General features: G+C 42.0%; 1 protein-coding gene and 1 non-coding gene across 4 annotated transcripts in view; both read left to right on the plus strand.

Moving 5' to 3' along the window:
- PPEF2 (protein phosphatase with EF-hand domain 2) overlaps positions 1 to 16,215 on the plus strand; it is a 55,809-nt gene that overhangs the window by 1,081 nt on the left and 38,513 nt on the right. The window contains exon 2 of one of the 3 annotated variants that reach the window (XM_044945776.2): positions 12,664 to 12,742. The gene's annotated coding sequence lies outside the window, so the exon portion shown is untranslated. Of the gene's footprint in view, positions 1 to 12,663; positions 12,743 to 13,005; positions 13,536 to 16,215 lie in introns of those variants that run through there. The other 2 variants (XM_044945775.2, XM_025289887.3) reach the window with 2 other exon arrangements.
- TRNAG-CCC lies at positions 13,787 to 13,859 on the plus strand. Its single transcript has one exon. It is a non-coding gene; the product is annotated as a tRNA-Gly (tRNA).

Below are 16,215 nucleotides of genomic sequence, written 5' to 3' on the forward strand. Positions count from 1 at the left end.
ATGTCTGGCTCTAAGTCAGTGATCACATCATTGTGATTATCTGGGTCATGAAGATCTTTTTTGTACAGTTCTTCTGTGTATTCTTGCCACCTGTTCTTAATATCTTCTGCTTCTGTTAGGTCCATACCATTTCTGTCCTTTATTGAGTCTATCTTTGCATGAAATGTTCCCTTGGTATCTCTAATTTTCTTGAAGAGATCTCTAGTCTTTCTCATTCTGTTGTTTTCCTCTATTTCTTTGCATTGATCACTGAGGAAGGCTTTCTTATCTCTTCTTGCTATTCTTTGGAACTCTGCATTCAGATGCTTATATCTTTCCTTTTCTCCTTTGCTTTTCGCTTCTCTTCTTTTCACAGCTATTTGTAAGGCCTCCCCAGACAGCCATTTTGCTTTTTTGCATTTCTTTTCCATGGGGATGGTCTTGATCCCTGTCTCCTGTACAATGTCACGAACCTCATTCCATAGTTCATCAGGCACTCTATCTATCAGATCTAGGCCCTTAAATCTATTTCTCACTCCCACTGTATAATCATAAGGGATTTGATTTAGGTCATACCTGAATGATCTAGTGGTTTTCCCTACTTTCTTCAATTTCAGTCTGAATTTGGTAATCAGGAGTTCATGATCTGAGCCACAGTCAGCTCCTGGTCTTGTTTTTGCTGACTGTATAGAGCTTCTCCATCTTTGGCTGCAAAGAATATAATCAATCTGATTTCGGTGTTGCCCATCTGGTGATGCCCGTGTGTCGAGTCTTTATCTGGGCTTCCCAGGTGCCACTGGTGGTAAAGAACCTGCCTGCCAATGCAGGAGACATAAGAGATGTGGGTTTGATCCTGGGTTAGGAAGATCCCATGGAGGAGGAAGTGGCAACCCATTCCAGGATCTTTGCCTGGAGAATCCTAAGGACAGAGGAGCCTTGCAGGCTACAGTCCATGGGGTTGTGAAGAGTCAGACATGACTGAAGCGACCTTAGCATGCTTGCATGCTTTATCGGAGAAGGTAATGGCACCCCACTCCATAGGATTTTCTTGCCTGGAAAATCCTATGGACGGAGGAGCCTGGTAGGCCGCAGTCCATAGGGTCACTAAGAGTCTAGCAGGACTGAGCGACTTTACACTCACTTTTCACTTTCCTGCATTGGAGAAGGAAATGGCAACCCACTCCAGTGTTCTTGCCTGGAGAATCCCAGGGATGGGGGAGCCTGGTGGGCTGCTGTCTATGGGGTCACACAGAGTCGGACATGACTGAAGCGACTTAGCAGCAGTAGCAGCAGCAGTATGCTTTATCTGTTTTCACATTTCTCCCTTTTGATCAAGACCTTTCTCTGAAAGCATCACTGATGCAGCATCATGTTGTTAGTTTTGGCTGAAATATTTTTGTCTGCGTCCCTCAGTGCCAGGAAGGACTTTTCCTAAGGGTTGTGTTGGCGGAAAGAGCAAAGAGCATTTGCTATTTGCCACATTTGAGCAACAAGGAAGGTAAAGAGGAGCTCTCAGGCATCTCCCGTTCTTAAGTCTTGTCAAGGTTGTAAGCCTTGGAATCTGAAAGCGAAGTTTTGAGCTGACATCATACTGTTTAGTGCATCATTCCTGCAGATATTTGCCAGCCAACAGGTACAAAGTCTTAAAATGGTGATGCAAGTCAAAATTAAAAGCAGAATGACAAATCCAGTTTGTATAATTGTCCTAAAGATTGAAGGACCATGGGGAATCAGGTGAAATGTTGTAACCAGTGTTCTTGTTCCCTGATTTTTTGTAATTGAGTTTCTACTTTCCCAGAGAAATGTATCCATGAGCAACAAGCAGTGCTTGTTCTGCAAGGTAGTCAAGGGAAGTTTGGTTACCTAACACCACCTTAGCCAAGGTATTGCAGAATTAAGGAAACCTCAGCTAAAACTGGAGCAGAGCCAGGCCTGTAGGGGAACCGCTCCCAACCAATGCATCATTGATCACAGTAAGCCCCCTATATACAAACCTTCAATCCTCAAAGAAGCAAGCATGCATTTGTTCCAGCAAGGAACCAGAACCTGTGCCATCAGTGTCAGACATTAGTGAAATTGCCCCTTGCCCTCCATCTCCTATTGCTGACCATCCTTCATCCCTAACATCTCCCAACTCCTCTCCCTCCTCCAGTCAATAACTTTCCTTGCCTGTTCACTGGATGCCAGCCCCTATATGCCAGCTGTTGTACTAATGTACTTTTCAAGGTGCTGTAAGATTTAAAATGTTTTATTTCTTTTGTGTGTTTGTTTTTATGTATTATTTGCATGTAAAGAATTATAAACCTATTACAGTACAGTACTATATAGCTGATTGTGTTAGTTGGATACCTAGGCTAACTTTGTTGGGCATACGAGCAAATTGGACTTACAAATACACTCTTGGAATGGAACTCGTTTGTATGTGAGGACTGTACTCCACACAGGAAGAGATATATGTCTACATCTCAGACAGGAAGGTGTTGCCTACTCTACTATCCAACAGGAAGAAGAAAACTCGGGCGACAGCCCAGCCAATCAGACTGTAGCTGCCCAACCAATGAGAAGTCTCCATACTTTGGACTGCTGGCTTCCTCCAGTGAACTCTTTCATGATTACACTGCCTCCCAAGCCCCTTCTTTTCCCTTTAAAAACAAACTCCTCTCTTTCTTGTTCTCTGGATTTGCCTGTGGTCTGCCATAGTTTGCACATCCCAAATTGTACTCCTGTGGCTATTCCCAAATAAACTTGCTCTTGCTGACAAAAAAACTGGCTCTCCTGTTACTAAGGTGGACAGAAATCTAACGCTGTTGTTGAGCAGCTATTGCTCTGGCGGTGAAGAGTCAGCTGTGTTACCTAGGGTGATGGATAGATTTCCAATCATGTGCTCACTAATGTATACTCCAAACCAAGAAAGGAGGAAAGATCTCTGGATGAGGCAAGCCCAGAGTCTTGGACCCTGCCAACCAGTTAAAACTTTGGGTTCTCTGATGTAGGCTTAAGGGGTTGGTCCAGTTTCAGATCAGTTATAAATGGACAGTGGAACAACTAGATGTCCTGGTGAGCATTGTCCTCCCATTCACCAACTATCCTGACATTTATTAACCCAGGGACGATAACATCCTTCACAAACAAAGATGAAACCAGATGAGCACAAAGGACTCCAGCTGAAGTGTCGTTGTTTATTAGTGAATTCGTGGAAATGGAGCTGTTGGCATTAGTCAACCAGGGGTCAGTGATGTTTTGAGAGCATTCTGGAAGGATTCCTCCAAGCCAAAAAGACCATTCTCTAACATGACAGCGCAGGGTACCTGACTTTAAGTTGTTTTTTTGGACAAACATTATAAAAGTAGGGGCTTGAGAGGGGCGGTTGCTGTAGTGTCGTAATTTTGAGCCGATCTAGGATGGTACTTTCATCGCTGTCATCAGTGTGGTGTGCAGGAGGAAACAGCAGGGGAGGGAGTGTTGACGGCAGTTTCACTCTGTAGCTAACGTTGAGGGGAAGTTGAGTGAAATTAGTGCCATTAAGGATAAATGAAAAACTGGTCACAGAACAGACTAAAGAGTCACTGCTGTCGTGTACAGACTGGAGTTTCTGATGGCAAAGCCAACCATCAGAGGTTTCCCTCATAAGCAGCAGGTTGAGAAGGGCACATAAGAGCATTGTCTTTCCAAGAAAAGGAGAAAAGGCAAGAAACAGTGGGGAAAGGTATCCTGGCCTGATCTGGCCACCCTGGAGAAGCTGTCTCCTTCAGCTGTCATCTGTTTCAATTCCTGGAAATCTTGACTTCCGGTCATCAGTTGCTGTGCAGGTCCAACTGGGGTTTGGTGCTTTCTTTATATGTGATATATGGATCCAAGTGTCTGTTCCCTGGATCTCAGCGGTATGCAGATTGGTTAACAACAGTTGGTAAGGGCCCTTCCAGCAAGATTGGAATTAAATTAAATTTTTTTTAATTATTTTATTTTTTGGCTGTGCCACATAGCATGTGGGATCTTATTTCCCTGACCAGGGATCAAAGTGAAGGGAGAGTGAAAGTCACTCAGTCGTATCTGACTCTTTGTGACCCCATGAACTATACGGTACATGGAATTCTCCAGGCCAAAATAACTACAGTGGGTAGCCTTTCCCTTCACCAGGGGATCTTTCCAACCCAGTGATTGAACCCAGGTCTCCCGCATTGCAGGTGGATTCTTTACCAGCTGAGCCACAAGGGAAGCTCAAGGATACTGGAGTGGGTAGCCTATACCTTCTCCACTGGATCTTCCCAACCCAGGAATCAAAACGGGGTCTCCTGCATTGCAGGCAGATTCTTTACCAACTGAGCTATCAGAGAAGCCCAACCAGGGATCACACCTGCACCCATTGCATTGAAAGCACTGAGTCTTAACCACTGGATCACCAGGGAAGTCCCCAAGGGATGTCTTTGAAGATGTCTCTTCTAAGAGATGAAATCTCTAGGTTGTAAGAGATGATACTGAAGACCTTTGTGTCCAGAGAGCATGCTGTGAAAAAGATTGTTCTACTAAATCATAGTTATTTTCAACAGGAAAAATTAGGTCTTTAATAAAGTATATTCCTATGTGCTCAATTGTGTCCAACTCTTTGCAACCCCATGGACTGTAGCCTGCCAAGTTCCTCTGTCCTTGGAATTTTCCAAGTGAGAATACTGGAATGGGTTGCCATTTCCTACTCCAGAGTATCTTCCCAACCCGAGGATCAAACCCAAGTCTGTTGTGTCTCCTGTACCAGCAGGCAGATTCTTTACCACTGCACCGTCTGGAAGTCCCTAAAATAATTGAGTATATATCCTCTTATTAGCTATAGATCAAAAGAAGCAGGAGCTAGGAGCATTGGGCATCTGTGATTATCTCAAAGGGTGAGAGTTTATGGGTTGCAAAACGGATACATGGACCTAAGATTTAGAAGGACCAATGACAATGACTTTGGGCAGGATATTTGAAGAGTCTCTACAGATTTTTGCCTTTAGAGTTAATGGTGCCATTCATGCATTTAACTGACCCTGGGGATTTTGGCTGGTAAGCACAGTGAAAGTATTGTAGAATTGGCCAGCCAGCACAGACTTGTCCAAGCACCTGGCTGAAGTGAATTCCCTGGTCACTATGATGTTTGAGGTGGGGTTTGCTAGGTGCAAGTGAAAGTGTTAGTAGTTCACTTGTGTCCAACTCTATGAGACCCCATGGACTGTAGCTCACCAGGCTCTGTTCATGGAATTCTCCAGGCAAGAATACTGGAGTGGGTAGCCATTCCTTTCTTCAGGGGATCTTCCTGACCCAAGGACCAAACCCAGGTCTCCCACATTGCTGGCAGATTCTTTACTGCCTGAGCCACCAGGGAAGCCCTTTCTAATAGAATCTTAGCCCCAGAAGAGATAGTGGCCTATCTACAAGGGAAAGCTTCAGTTCAGTGAGAAAACGTAACAACTGTTGCCAAAACCTATTTATATCCTTGAGTTGAGGAAGCTGGAGGAAATCCGTTTGCCGAACCTCAAACAGTCTACTGGGTAATTTAAAATGTTCTAGGTGGCACGAATAGATTTTCCAGGTTTGTGTTTTGGGTGGGCGTGGCAAATAAAGTAGATAATTTTAGTGGGTTTATTAATATTTTCCCAATATTGGCTCATAAAGTTTGTAATTTTATCAGTTGATCAATGATTCAATGTATATACAGTATGATTGACCCTTGAGCAACGCAGGGGTTAGGGCAACAGAGCCCCCTGCAGCTGTATAACTTACAGTCAGCCCTCTGTATTCAAGATTCTACATCAGCCAAATACAGATCGTGTAGTACAGTAGTATGTATTTATTGAAAAAAAAATCCCAGTATAAGTGGACCCTTGCAGTTCAAGGATTGTGTTGTTCAAGGGTCAACTGTAGTCAGTCTCTGGCAGGACTGGATCATCATTTGGTCCAAACCAGAGCTTTTTTTTACCGAACCAACAGTAACTAGTGCCGGGGTCCAGCCCCGGCTGATACAGGGTATTCGAAGGAGAGACAGCGTAGGTGACCTATTCAAATGTTAATTAGAGATATAAAGAGTAATAGAATGAGGATAGCTCAGTAGGAAAATTCGGTGAAGAAAAGAAGCTGAGTAGCTTGGTTTACGCAGAAAATCAATATAACCTGTGACACCAGGTTAGCTCTGACCACGGAGGCCGCAGACGCCCTCTCGAATAGCGGAAGGTGCCCCACCTTAGACACCTTCTCCAGTGGGTCTTAGAAGCCCAGGCAAATAAATGGTCGCAGAGGATATCCATGCTCCAGATGGAGACTCAGCTGGAGGTTAAGGGGAAGAATGACATGGGGAGACCAAGCGTTTGGTGAGCAAGGCCCATAGCTTTATTTTCAACAGGGGCTTTTATACCCTAAGTTACACATAGAGGATAATAGGGGATGCAAAGTCAGCAGTCTTTGATGCTTATCAAAAACTAGGGTTTCTTTCCTGCAAATTTATCGTATACAAATGGTTTAGGTGATTTACATCATCTTCTGGCCAGAAGGCCTATTAACTTTTTATGACTCTTGACAAGGACTTATCAACAAAGACTTATTTTCTCTAAGAGTAATTATTTTAAGGTTTGGCGCCATCTTCCGAAGATAAAATTGCATTCCTATAGGGCGGATGTGTAATGGGTTTACAACAAAGGAAAGAATTTATTACCTTAAGTGTCTAAAGTTACTAGCACCAAGGCCACTACTTATTTTTTCTACATACCAACTATATTAATTAATACACATTCAAGGATACAATACAGGGGATGTGGAAACTTGGCAACAAACATTGGCTCATTAATGAAATCTTTTACTAGTTTTATTCTGACAGTTTCTAACTCTCTGAGAGGCTCTAAGCTATTTGAATATCTTAAGCTTCCCGTGCCTCTCGAGGCTGGGAGACTGTAAACAATCGTATGCATAGCTGTAGGTGTCCGGGTAAACTTGTCAGGCGAGTTAGAGAGCCATCTGAGGGGTTTGGATTTAAACACTCCTAATTGCCCAGGAACTTTATTAATTGGAGCTGTAAGTTAACTCTTTGACAGAGAGAGTGAGATGGTGGTAGGGGACAGCCCCCAGTAAAGTCAGAGGTGAGAGCACAAAGCAATAAAGTAGGCAGACTCTGGTTTTTGGGGGTAGATAGAGAATATCCGGGGGCACTCCCGAGGCTCGATCCCGCCTTTGCGTATGCCGAGCCTCCTTCCTCATGACCTTTGTCAAGAGTGGAATGTCTCTCGCCGGCTCCCAGCAAACTAGAGTTCCAATATTGTTTTTCCTTTTCTGGGGCCAGTTGTTGGGTATCTCTAGCTAATCTGTCTCGATTATCATTTGGGGGAACATCTTTTTGGACCATCACAGAGGTTTGGTTGTTGGTTTCTGTGAAATCAGAGAATTTTTAGTGCAGATAATCAGTGAGGTGGTTCCCTTTAGCTTCCAGAGAGTCAAGTTTAAAATGCTCAGAAGTTTAGTAGTAGCCAGAGTGGCTGGTAGAAGCAGAGCATCTAATAAATCTTGAATATATGGGACATTTTAAATTTTATCCCCATTAGATGTAAGGAAATCTCACTACTTCCATAATATTCCAAAGTCATGGGCTACTCCAAAGGAGTATCTAGTCTATATAAATATTAATATATATGGTTTTGCCCATGGCTGAAATATAGGATTGAGTAAGCATGTCATTCAGTCTGTAGTACTGAGGTAACCAAAGGCAAAGACACTGTCTTGATAACTTCAAAAGAGGTTACATTGCATACCCAGCACAATATTTACCATTTCATCTTTTAAATAAGAACCATCAGTAAGCCATGAAAAATCATTTATTAAAGGGGTTTCTTGCAAGTCATATGGGGGGGGGGTCAAGAAATGGTCTTTTGAGGACTTCCCTGGTCCTCCAGTGGTTAAGACTTCACGCTTCAGTGAAGGGGACATGGGTTCGATCCCTGGTCAGGCAACTGAGATCCCACATGCCATGTGGCATGGCCAAAGAGAGAGAGAGAGAGATGGTCTGTCGAAGTTAAGTAGTCGTGAGGAGTTTTGTACACAGAGGATGAAGAAAGGGTGGCAAGGTTAGGCTTATTACAGTGAGCAAGAGTAATATGGGGTGTGGTCAACAGGAGAATTTCATAGGGAGTAAGAAGTCTTGCTGACAGATGTTGGGTATGGTTGGAATTCAGAAGGGCTTTCAACAGTGTGAGGAATAAAGATAGTCAGAGAGGAACTCATGACTTTTTCTCGGTGGCGTTTACTGAAAGGGCAGTGGAAGGAATGGCTCAGAGGCAAGGAGTACCACAGGGTCTAGCTGTTGACTGTGATACCCTATTGGTGATGGCCATCTCCATGTTTCTAAATAAGTACCCTGAGGGCATTTCTTTCCTTTTCATAGACTTTGAGGAAAAAGGAGAGTTGATAATTAAAGTGTCCAAGGTCAGAGAGATTCATTGAGCTTTCTATCAATGTTTTAAAACATAGATTGTCCTGATCTTCCCAAATAATAGGATCAGGATGGAAAGACTGGCAGACTTTATTTTCTTGGTTCTCCAAAATGTGATTTCAGCCATGAAATTAAAAGATGCTTGCTTCTTGGAAGAAAAGCAATGACAAACCTAGACAGCATATTAAAAAGCTGAGACATTACTTTGCCTACAAAGGCCCATATAGTCAAAGCTATGGTTTATCCAGTAGTCAGGTATGGATGTGAGAGTTAGACAATAAAAAAGGCTGAGTGCCAAAGAACTGATGTCTTTAAAGTGTGGTGCTGGAGAAGACTCTTGAGAGTCCCTTGGATAGCAAGGAGATCAAACCAGTCAATCCTAAAGGAAATCATCCCTGAATATTCATTGCAAGGACTGATGCTGAAACCCCAATACTTTGGCCACCGAATGCAAAGAACTGACTTATTGGAAAAGACCCTGATGCTGGGAAAGATTGAAGGCAGGAGGAAGTGGGGACAAAAGAGGATGAGATGGTTGGATGGCATCTCCAACTCAATGAACATGAGTTTGAGCAAGCTCCGGTAGATGGTGTGGAGAAGGCAATGACAACCCACTCCAGTACTCTTGCCTGGAAAATCCCATGGACAGAGGGGCCTGGTAGGCTGTAGTCCATGGGGTCACTAAGAGTTGGACATGACTGAGCGACTTCACTTTCACTTTTCCTTTCATGCATTGGAGAAGGAAATGGCAACCCACTCCAGTGTTCTTGCCTGGAGAATCCCAGGGACGGGGGAGCCTGGTGGGCTGTTGTCTATGGGGCGCACGGAGTCGGACACGAATGAAGCGACTTAGCAGCAGCAGCAGCAGCAGCAGCTGGGAAATGGTGATGGACAGGGAAGCCTGGCGTGCTGCAGTCCATGTGGTCACAAAGAGTGGGACACAACTAAGCAATTGAACTGTAGTGTTTTTCAACAAGATTTATATAGATAGACAGATAGGCTGAACCATGAGAGAAAAATTTGGAACCCTGTTATGACGGTAGCCAGCTAACCCAAGAAAGCTTCACAACTGAGATTTAGTTTGGGGATTTAGGAGATTCAGGATGCCATGGAGTTTTTCTGGATCTTTGTGTAGTCCTTGTTCTGAAATCAGATGTCTGAAAAGCAAATGTTTAAGAAAAATCATTTATTTATTTGGCTGCGTCAGGTCTTAGCTGCAGCACGTGGGATCTTTTGTTGCAGTGCACAGAGTCTCTAGTTGTGCTCACAGGCTTCAGTAGTTGCATCGTGTGGGCTCACTAATTGTGCCACAAGGGCTCCAGAGTGTGCAGTCTCAGTAGTTGAGATGTGTGGGCTTAGTTGCTCTGCGGCATCTTAGTTCTCCCACCAGGGATCAAACCTACATCCCCAGCATTGCAAGGTGAGTTCTTAACCACTGGACCACCAGGGAAGTCCCCTAAAAAAGCAAGCTTGAGTTAGAACAAACTTCAACTTCTCCTTGGAGACCCTGTGTCTCTTTGAGGCTAGAGGCTTTGCCAGGTGGATGCTGTCTTTCTGTGAGGAGTCCTGAGAGGGGAGCAGCAAAGCAAGTCATGTACATGTTACAATAGGTTAGAGCCTCTAGAGAACATTACATCATCTAAATAAAAATAAGCCTTTAGGATTTGTGAGAAATCAGGACTTTTAGTTAAACCTTAAATTACTGTTCAGATGTATTGTTGTCATTTCCAGTTAAAGGCAAAGAGATATTGATGGGCCTTATCCCTAGGGATGCTAAAAAAAGATCAGAAAGACTGATGCTGAAGCTGAAGCTCCAATGCTTTAGCCCCCTGATTCGAGAAGTTGACTCATTGGAAAAGACCCTGATGCTGGGAAAGATTGAGGGCAGGAGGAGAAGGGGGTGACAGAGGATGAGATGGCTGGATGGCATCATCAACTCAATGAACATGAGTTTGAGCAAACTCTGGGAGATAATAAAGGACAGGAAAGCCTGGCGAGCTGCAGTCCATGGGGTTGCAAAGAGTCAGACACAGCAGCGACAGAACAACAAACGATAACAAAAATCACTCACAGTGAAAAGCTTGTTTTCAGTAGGAATGGGAGCTGATAAGGTGTAAGGGCTGGGAACAACAAGGTGAAAAGGGATAGCAATATTGTTTACAGTGTGGAGGTCTTGCACATATCTCTATCCATGGCCACTGGGTTTCCCAATGGGTAACTGATTGCAGGACAATAATACAAGGGATTATAACCCCCTGGACTTTATAATCCACTGTGGTTGGTCTGATTCCCTGTAAGTGAAGTTACTCAGTCGTGTCCGACTCTTTGCAACCCCATGGACTGTGGCCTATCAGGCTCCTCCGTCCATGGGATTTTCCAGGCAAGAGTGCTGGAGTGGATTGCCATTTCCTTCTCCAGGGGATCTTCCCAACCCAGGAATCAAACCTGGGTCTCTCACATTGCAGGCAGATGCTTTATTGTCTAAGCCACCAGGGAAGCCCTCCTTATTTGTAGGGTATTGATTAATTCTGGGGTGAGGCTTTGAGGAATCCATTTGGATTTTTTTAGTCATCCCTTTATTTTATTTTTTAAGTATAGTTGATTTACAACATTATATGAGTTTTAGGTGTACAACATAGTGATTCACAATTTTTAAAATTTATATGTTATTTGTAGTTATTATAAAATATTGGCTACATTATCCATGTTGTATTAATACAACATTTGTGTTTGTGCTCTGTCGCTCAGTCGTGTCTGACTCTTTGTGACCCCATGGACTGTAGCCCACCAGGCTCCTCTGTCCATGAAATTTTCTAGGCAAGAATACTGGAATGGGTTGTCATTTCCTTCTCCAGGGGATCTTTTGGACCCAGGAATCAAACCAGTGTCTCTGGTGTCTCCTGCATTGGCAGGTGGATTCTTTACCACTGCGCCACCTGGGAAAAACCTATACAATATTTCTTTGTAACTCATTTTATACAGTGTGTGGGGAGGTTAGCTGATTTACTAAATTAACCAACTCCAGTATGAACATAGTTTCTCATTTTATTCTAGTTCTCTTTGCCAAAAGACAGAGGTCTCAGTTTAGTTCATTAATAAACCTAGAGTTAAAGGCCACATGTGTGAACTCAACATCCATGGGGAGACCAGAATTTTTCTTAAACATAATCTGGAATCAACAATAATATTCATATACAGGTTCATTGCTATCTCTAGGCATCAGCTAACCCTGGGAGGGACAATCCCTATCTGGTCAGCAAAGCCCCAAGATGTCAAAGTATCAATTACAGAAACTAGAACATGTTTCAATATACAATATATTTTCTTCTTCCAAATTGAGGTTATATTATATATAGCATGTTGTGTTTTCCATATAACGTGAAATATGAACATCTTTTCATGACGGGATATTGATCTACATTTTTTAAATGACTACATAGTATTCTCCTGTATATACAATAACTTTAACCATTCTACAATTTATGAACTTGTAAATTGTTTCCAGTTTTTCATGATCAAGAACAATATGGTAGCAAAAATCCTTATCACTTTTTATGTGGGCTTTCACTTTTCACTTTCATGCATTGGAGAAGGAAATGGCAACCCACTCCAGTGTTCTTGCCTGGAGAATCCCAGGGACGGGGGAGCCTGGTGGGCTGCCATCTATGGGGTCACACAGAGTCGGACATGACTGAAGTGACTTAGCAGCAGCTTTATAAGATACTTCAAAGTGGGATTTCTGGACCAAAGGGTTTACAGTTTACAAATTTCTAATTTAATAAGTTAAATACATAATTTAATAAATCTCAATTAAAATTTAATCTAGTTTAATTTCAAAAAAGTAAAACAATTCATATTTCCACCAATATTGTAATGGAGAGGGCTCTTTTTCTCATACTCTCAATAATATAGGATTTTACCCATCTTTTAACTTTTAGTCAATTTAGGGAAAATATTTTAACTGTCAACCACTAACGAAAAGTGAACTTATGTGAAAAGAGAATTCAAGGCAGAAAGGATTTGAAAAGGTAGAGTGATATTTTATTTTTATAAGTTACCTTCTACCAAGAAAATAGCCATAAACCTTTAGTATTATATAATTTCCAATGTCAATGTCATATGGTTCAAACTAATATTTAATTGTAGAGTTTCAAAACATATAATGCAAAGATTCAGAAATGCAAAGATAAATTTCTCAACCTGTACTTATCATAGAAATCTTTAAAATATTTCTTTGAAAGATGCACAGATCTGGAAGGATAAATAAGGATAAAGAGGATTTGAACAACATAATTAACGAGTTTGACCTACTAAATACAGGTAAGTAAACAGAGTATAATTTTTCTTTCTTTTACAAATTCCCATGGAATATTTAGTGCCTATTAGCACACACAAAAGCATCTTAGATTTATTGAAAAAGTAAGTTTTCTGGGAATAATGATTGATATTTTAACATATGAATAGTTTAGGTTATAACCTTTGGGGAAAGTGTCTGTAGTAGGAATAAGCAAAAAAAGACAGGATATTCCAATCAGGTTTTGCAAATAGAGAAAAGCCAGCTACAAGGAAGAAAGCCGTGGCCTCCTGCATGGCTCCAGCTGGGACGCCTTGAGCTCTGGAGCCCCCGGGCCCATCTGTCTTGTCAGCACTCTTCTATTTCTAGGTTAAGGAGCTCAGCCTTCTCAGATGTGGCTTGAGAAACATAGCCTCTTAATCCAGGATTTAAGGAGACTTAGAAGTGAGGAGGAGGCAGGAGTGAGCAGCAGAGAACAGTCTTCAGGGGTTGGCCCTGAGTGTGAGCGAGACACCCCAACTGAGCAGCCTCCTCCTTCAAATCCTCCCCCAGGCCTGATCTGACTGGGATCAAGGGCCGCATATTGCCAGGAGGCAGGGAGCCCTGGATGCTTGGCCAGGGCTGTGAATGTTTTCACTTGCTTTCTGGGGGCAGGCGTGCCGGACTAGGCCTGCACCTGATTTATCGGACTCTAGATCTGGAAGAAGTCTGATCAGTCTGGGATCCCTGAGTCAACTTTGAAGATAAGATGGGGACCATATCTTTGTGTTAAAGAGGTTTCTGCCTCGTTGTGACTCATAGTAAAAAATACCAAAGAAGGTAAGAACTTTCTTTCTAGCCTGATATACAGAAATGGTTGAGACCACGAGGGCAACAAACTTCCATTTCACGTGGGAAATAGATGCAGGTTTGGCCTGGAGAGAGAGTCAGAGCAGGCCCCTTTGTTTGCTGTGTGTGTTTCGAGGTCTTCAAGTCCTGGATGATGAATCTTCCATTTCTTGGGTTTACTTAGTGGGCAGATAAACAATCACCGACATTTCAGGAAAAAAAAAAAAAGATAATGTTGGACTTCCCTGGTGGTCCAGTGGTTAAGACTTTGCGCTCCCATTGCAGAGGGCATAGGTTCAATCCCTGGTCAGGGAACTAAGATCCCAAATGGTGTGGCAAAAAAAAAAAGAGATAATGTCAGCTATAGATGATACTAAGTTAGATCCTAGAAGGCAAGGACTCTCACCCATGCAGTGTAAATATGCCAGTTACCTGAGAAGGTGGCTCAGCTGGAGAATCACCAGAGAGGCATCTTTTAGTCATTTACTGAATGATGCTGCTTTAACAGTCTGAGGCCATATCAAGCTCATTTTTCATCTTTGATCTTACAGTTTTCACTGTTTCAGATTTTGCCCTGAGAATTATTTTACTTCTTTCTATTCTGTGCACTTCCAAAACCCAAACATTTTAGTATACAGCATGGCTCTATAGGCAAGTTACCAATGATCAAAGCAAGCTGTGACTCACTGGTGGAGTCAATCATTATTGAAGTCCCTTCCAGCTCTAGAACTACAGGTATCTAGGTGTATTTTGGTTGGTTTGGTCATAATGGCTTCTCACTTTACCTCATACTCAGAATCTGCTTTCATGACATCCTTTATATCTGGGAACCATTTTGAAGATTAAAAAGATATACTGCTTTTTTTCTTTATTTCTTTATTGTTAACCAACATAAGCTAGAGGAACCTTTCATTTTGATATGCAAGGGGTAAAGATAACAACTCTTTGACCATCCTTGATATAATAACCTTCAAAAATAAAGTTGAATGGGATAAAAGTAAGGGAGGGGAAAAATACAGAAGTGGAATCCACTCTTAATATTTAGTCAGTACATCTCACAATGCTTCCTGTAGAAGAGCTAGAGAAAGATTCATCTATGTGGTGTAAAAATAAACCTGGCATAAAATTTATTCAATGACTTTTTAATGACTCTCCACTCTGTGTCAGGTACTGTGCTAAGTCCTGGAGATAAAAATGATGAATTTGTTAACATACAGTCTTTGCTCTCAAGGAACTCACAGTCTAATGATAAAGATACAAAATAGAAAACTATAATATGGTGTTACAGTGATGAAAATATTGACAAAAATTCAATTAATTATCAAGAAAAAAATTCTTTTTTTATTTGAGCCAAAGTGAGGATTACAACCCAGGAAGCAAATTCTCAGAAAGCTCTGAGTACTGTTCTGCCTCTTGAAGGCACAGTCATATATACTTTGGAGCCGAAGGATCATACATACATCAAAATGGCTAATTGGATTCTTGGCAAGGACTGATAGTCAATTCTAGGTTGTCTAATAGGACTTTGACAGTTTTACCCTGTATGTACATTGTGCATGCCCACTGTTTAATGCTGAACTATAAATATAATCAATAGTTTCAAGTCATTTAGACATCATTGATTTAGTTGGAGTTTTGAATATACATTGAGAGGCACAAGAGATTATTACTCTATGAATGACACAGAGCCCAGTCAATATAGATAGCCAACAACAATAGCGAAGTCAGAAGCAAAGATTTAAGCTGTGACTCCTCAGGGCTTACTCATTTACCCAGAATTTCATTTAGACTAGAGAGGAGATTGTTCAATGAAGAAATCTGATTTTATATGTGAGTCAGTAGATAGTTAAATTGGCAGACTAATCTGGTATGAAAGCACAATTTCAGTCTGAATTATAGAACAAGTTTCCCCTTACAAAACAGTTTTAAAAATCAAGAGCCATTTGATTTTGCAACCTCACTTTCCCATTATAGAAACTTCAGAATTGAGTAAATTAATCAAATGTAGTAAACAAATGTGGTATATGCTAAAAGGAAACATTTTATAGATTAGAGGAACATCTGAAGTCAGTGACAAGAATTATGAGGGGTCTGTTGTTGTTGTTTGGTCACTAAGTTGTGTCCGACTCTTTGCAACCCCATGGACTGCAGCATGCCAAAAATTAAAAAAAAATTTATATCAGCCTTTTATTTGATGATAGATCCAACCATTGGTTAAATTGTCTCCAGTGACTATACTTTGTGACAACTTTAAAGAATTTTCCTTCCATCTGGATAGGAAGGATAGGATTTCCTTCCATCTCATCTTTTCCTTCCAAAAGAATACCTAGAAATAAAAGTAATTTTAACTTTTAGTAAAGAGTTAGAAGGCAATGGCACCCCACTCCAGTACTCTTGCCTGGAAAATCCCATGGACGGAGGAGCCTGGTGGGCTGCAGTCCATGGGGTCACCAAAAGTCAGACACGACTGAGCGACTTGACTTTCACTTTTCACTTTCATGCATTGGAGAAGGAAATGGCAACCCACTCCAGTGTTCTTGCCTGGAGAATCCCAGGGATGGGGGAGCCTGATGGGCTGCCATCTATGGGGTCGCACAGAGTTGGACACGACTGAAGCGACTTAGCTGCAGCAGCAGCAGCAGCAGCAGCAACTGAACTAGTAAGATGGGTC

This window comes from Bubalus bubalis, chromosome 7 (assembly GCF_019923935.1).
Source record: "Bubalus bubalis isolate 160015118507 breed Murrah chromosome 7, NDDB_SH_1, whole genome shotgun sequence".
In the NCBI taxonomy this organism is placed as follows: Eukaryota; Metazoa; Chordata; class Mammalia; order Artiodactyla; family Bovidae; genus Bubalus; species Bubalus bubalis.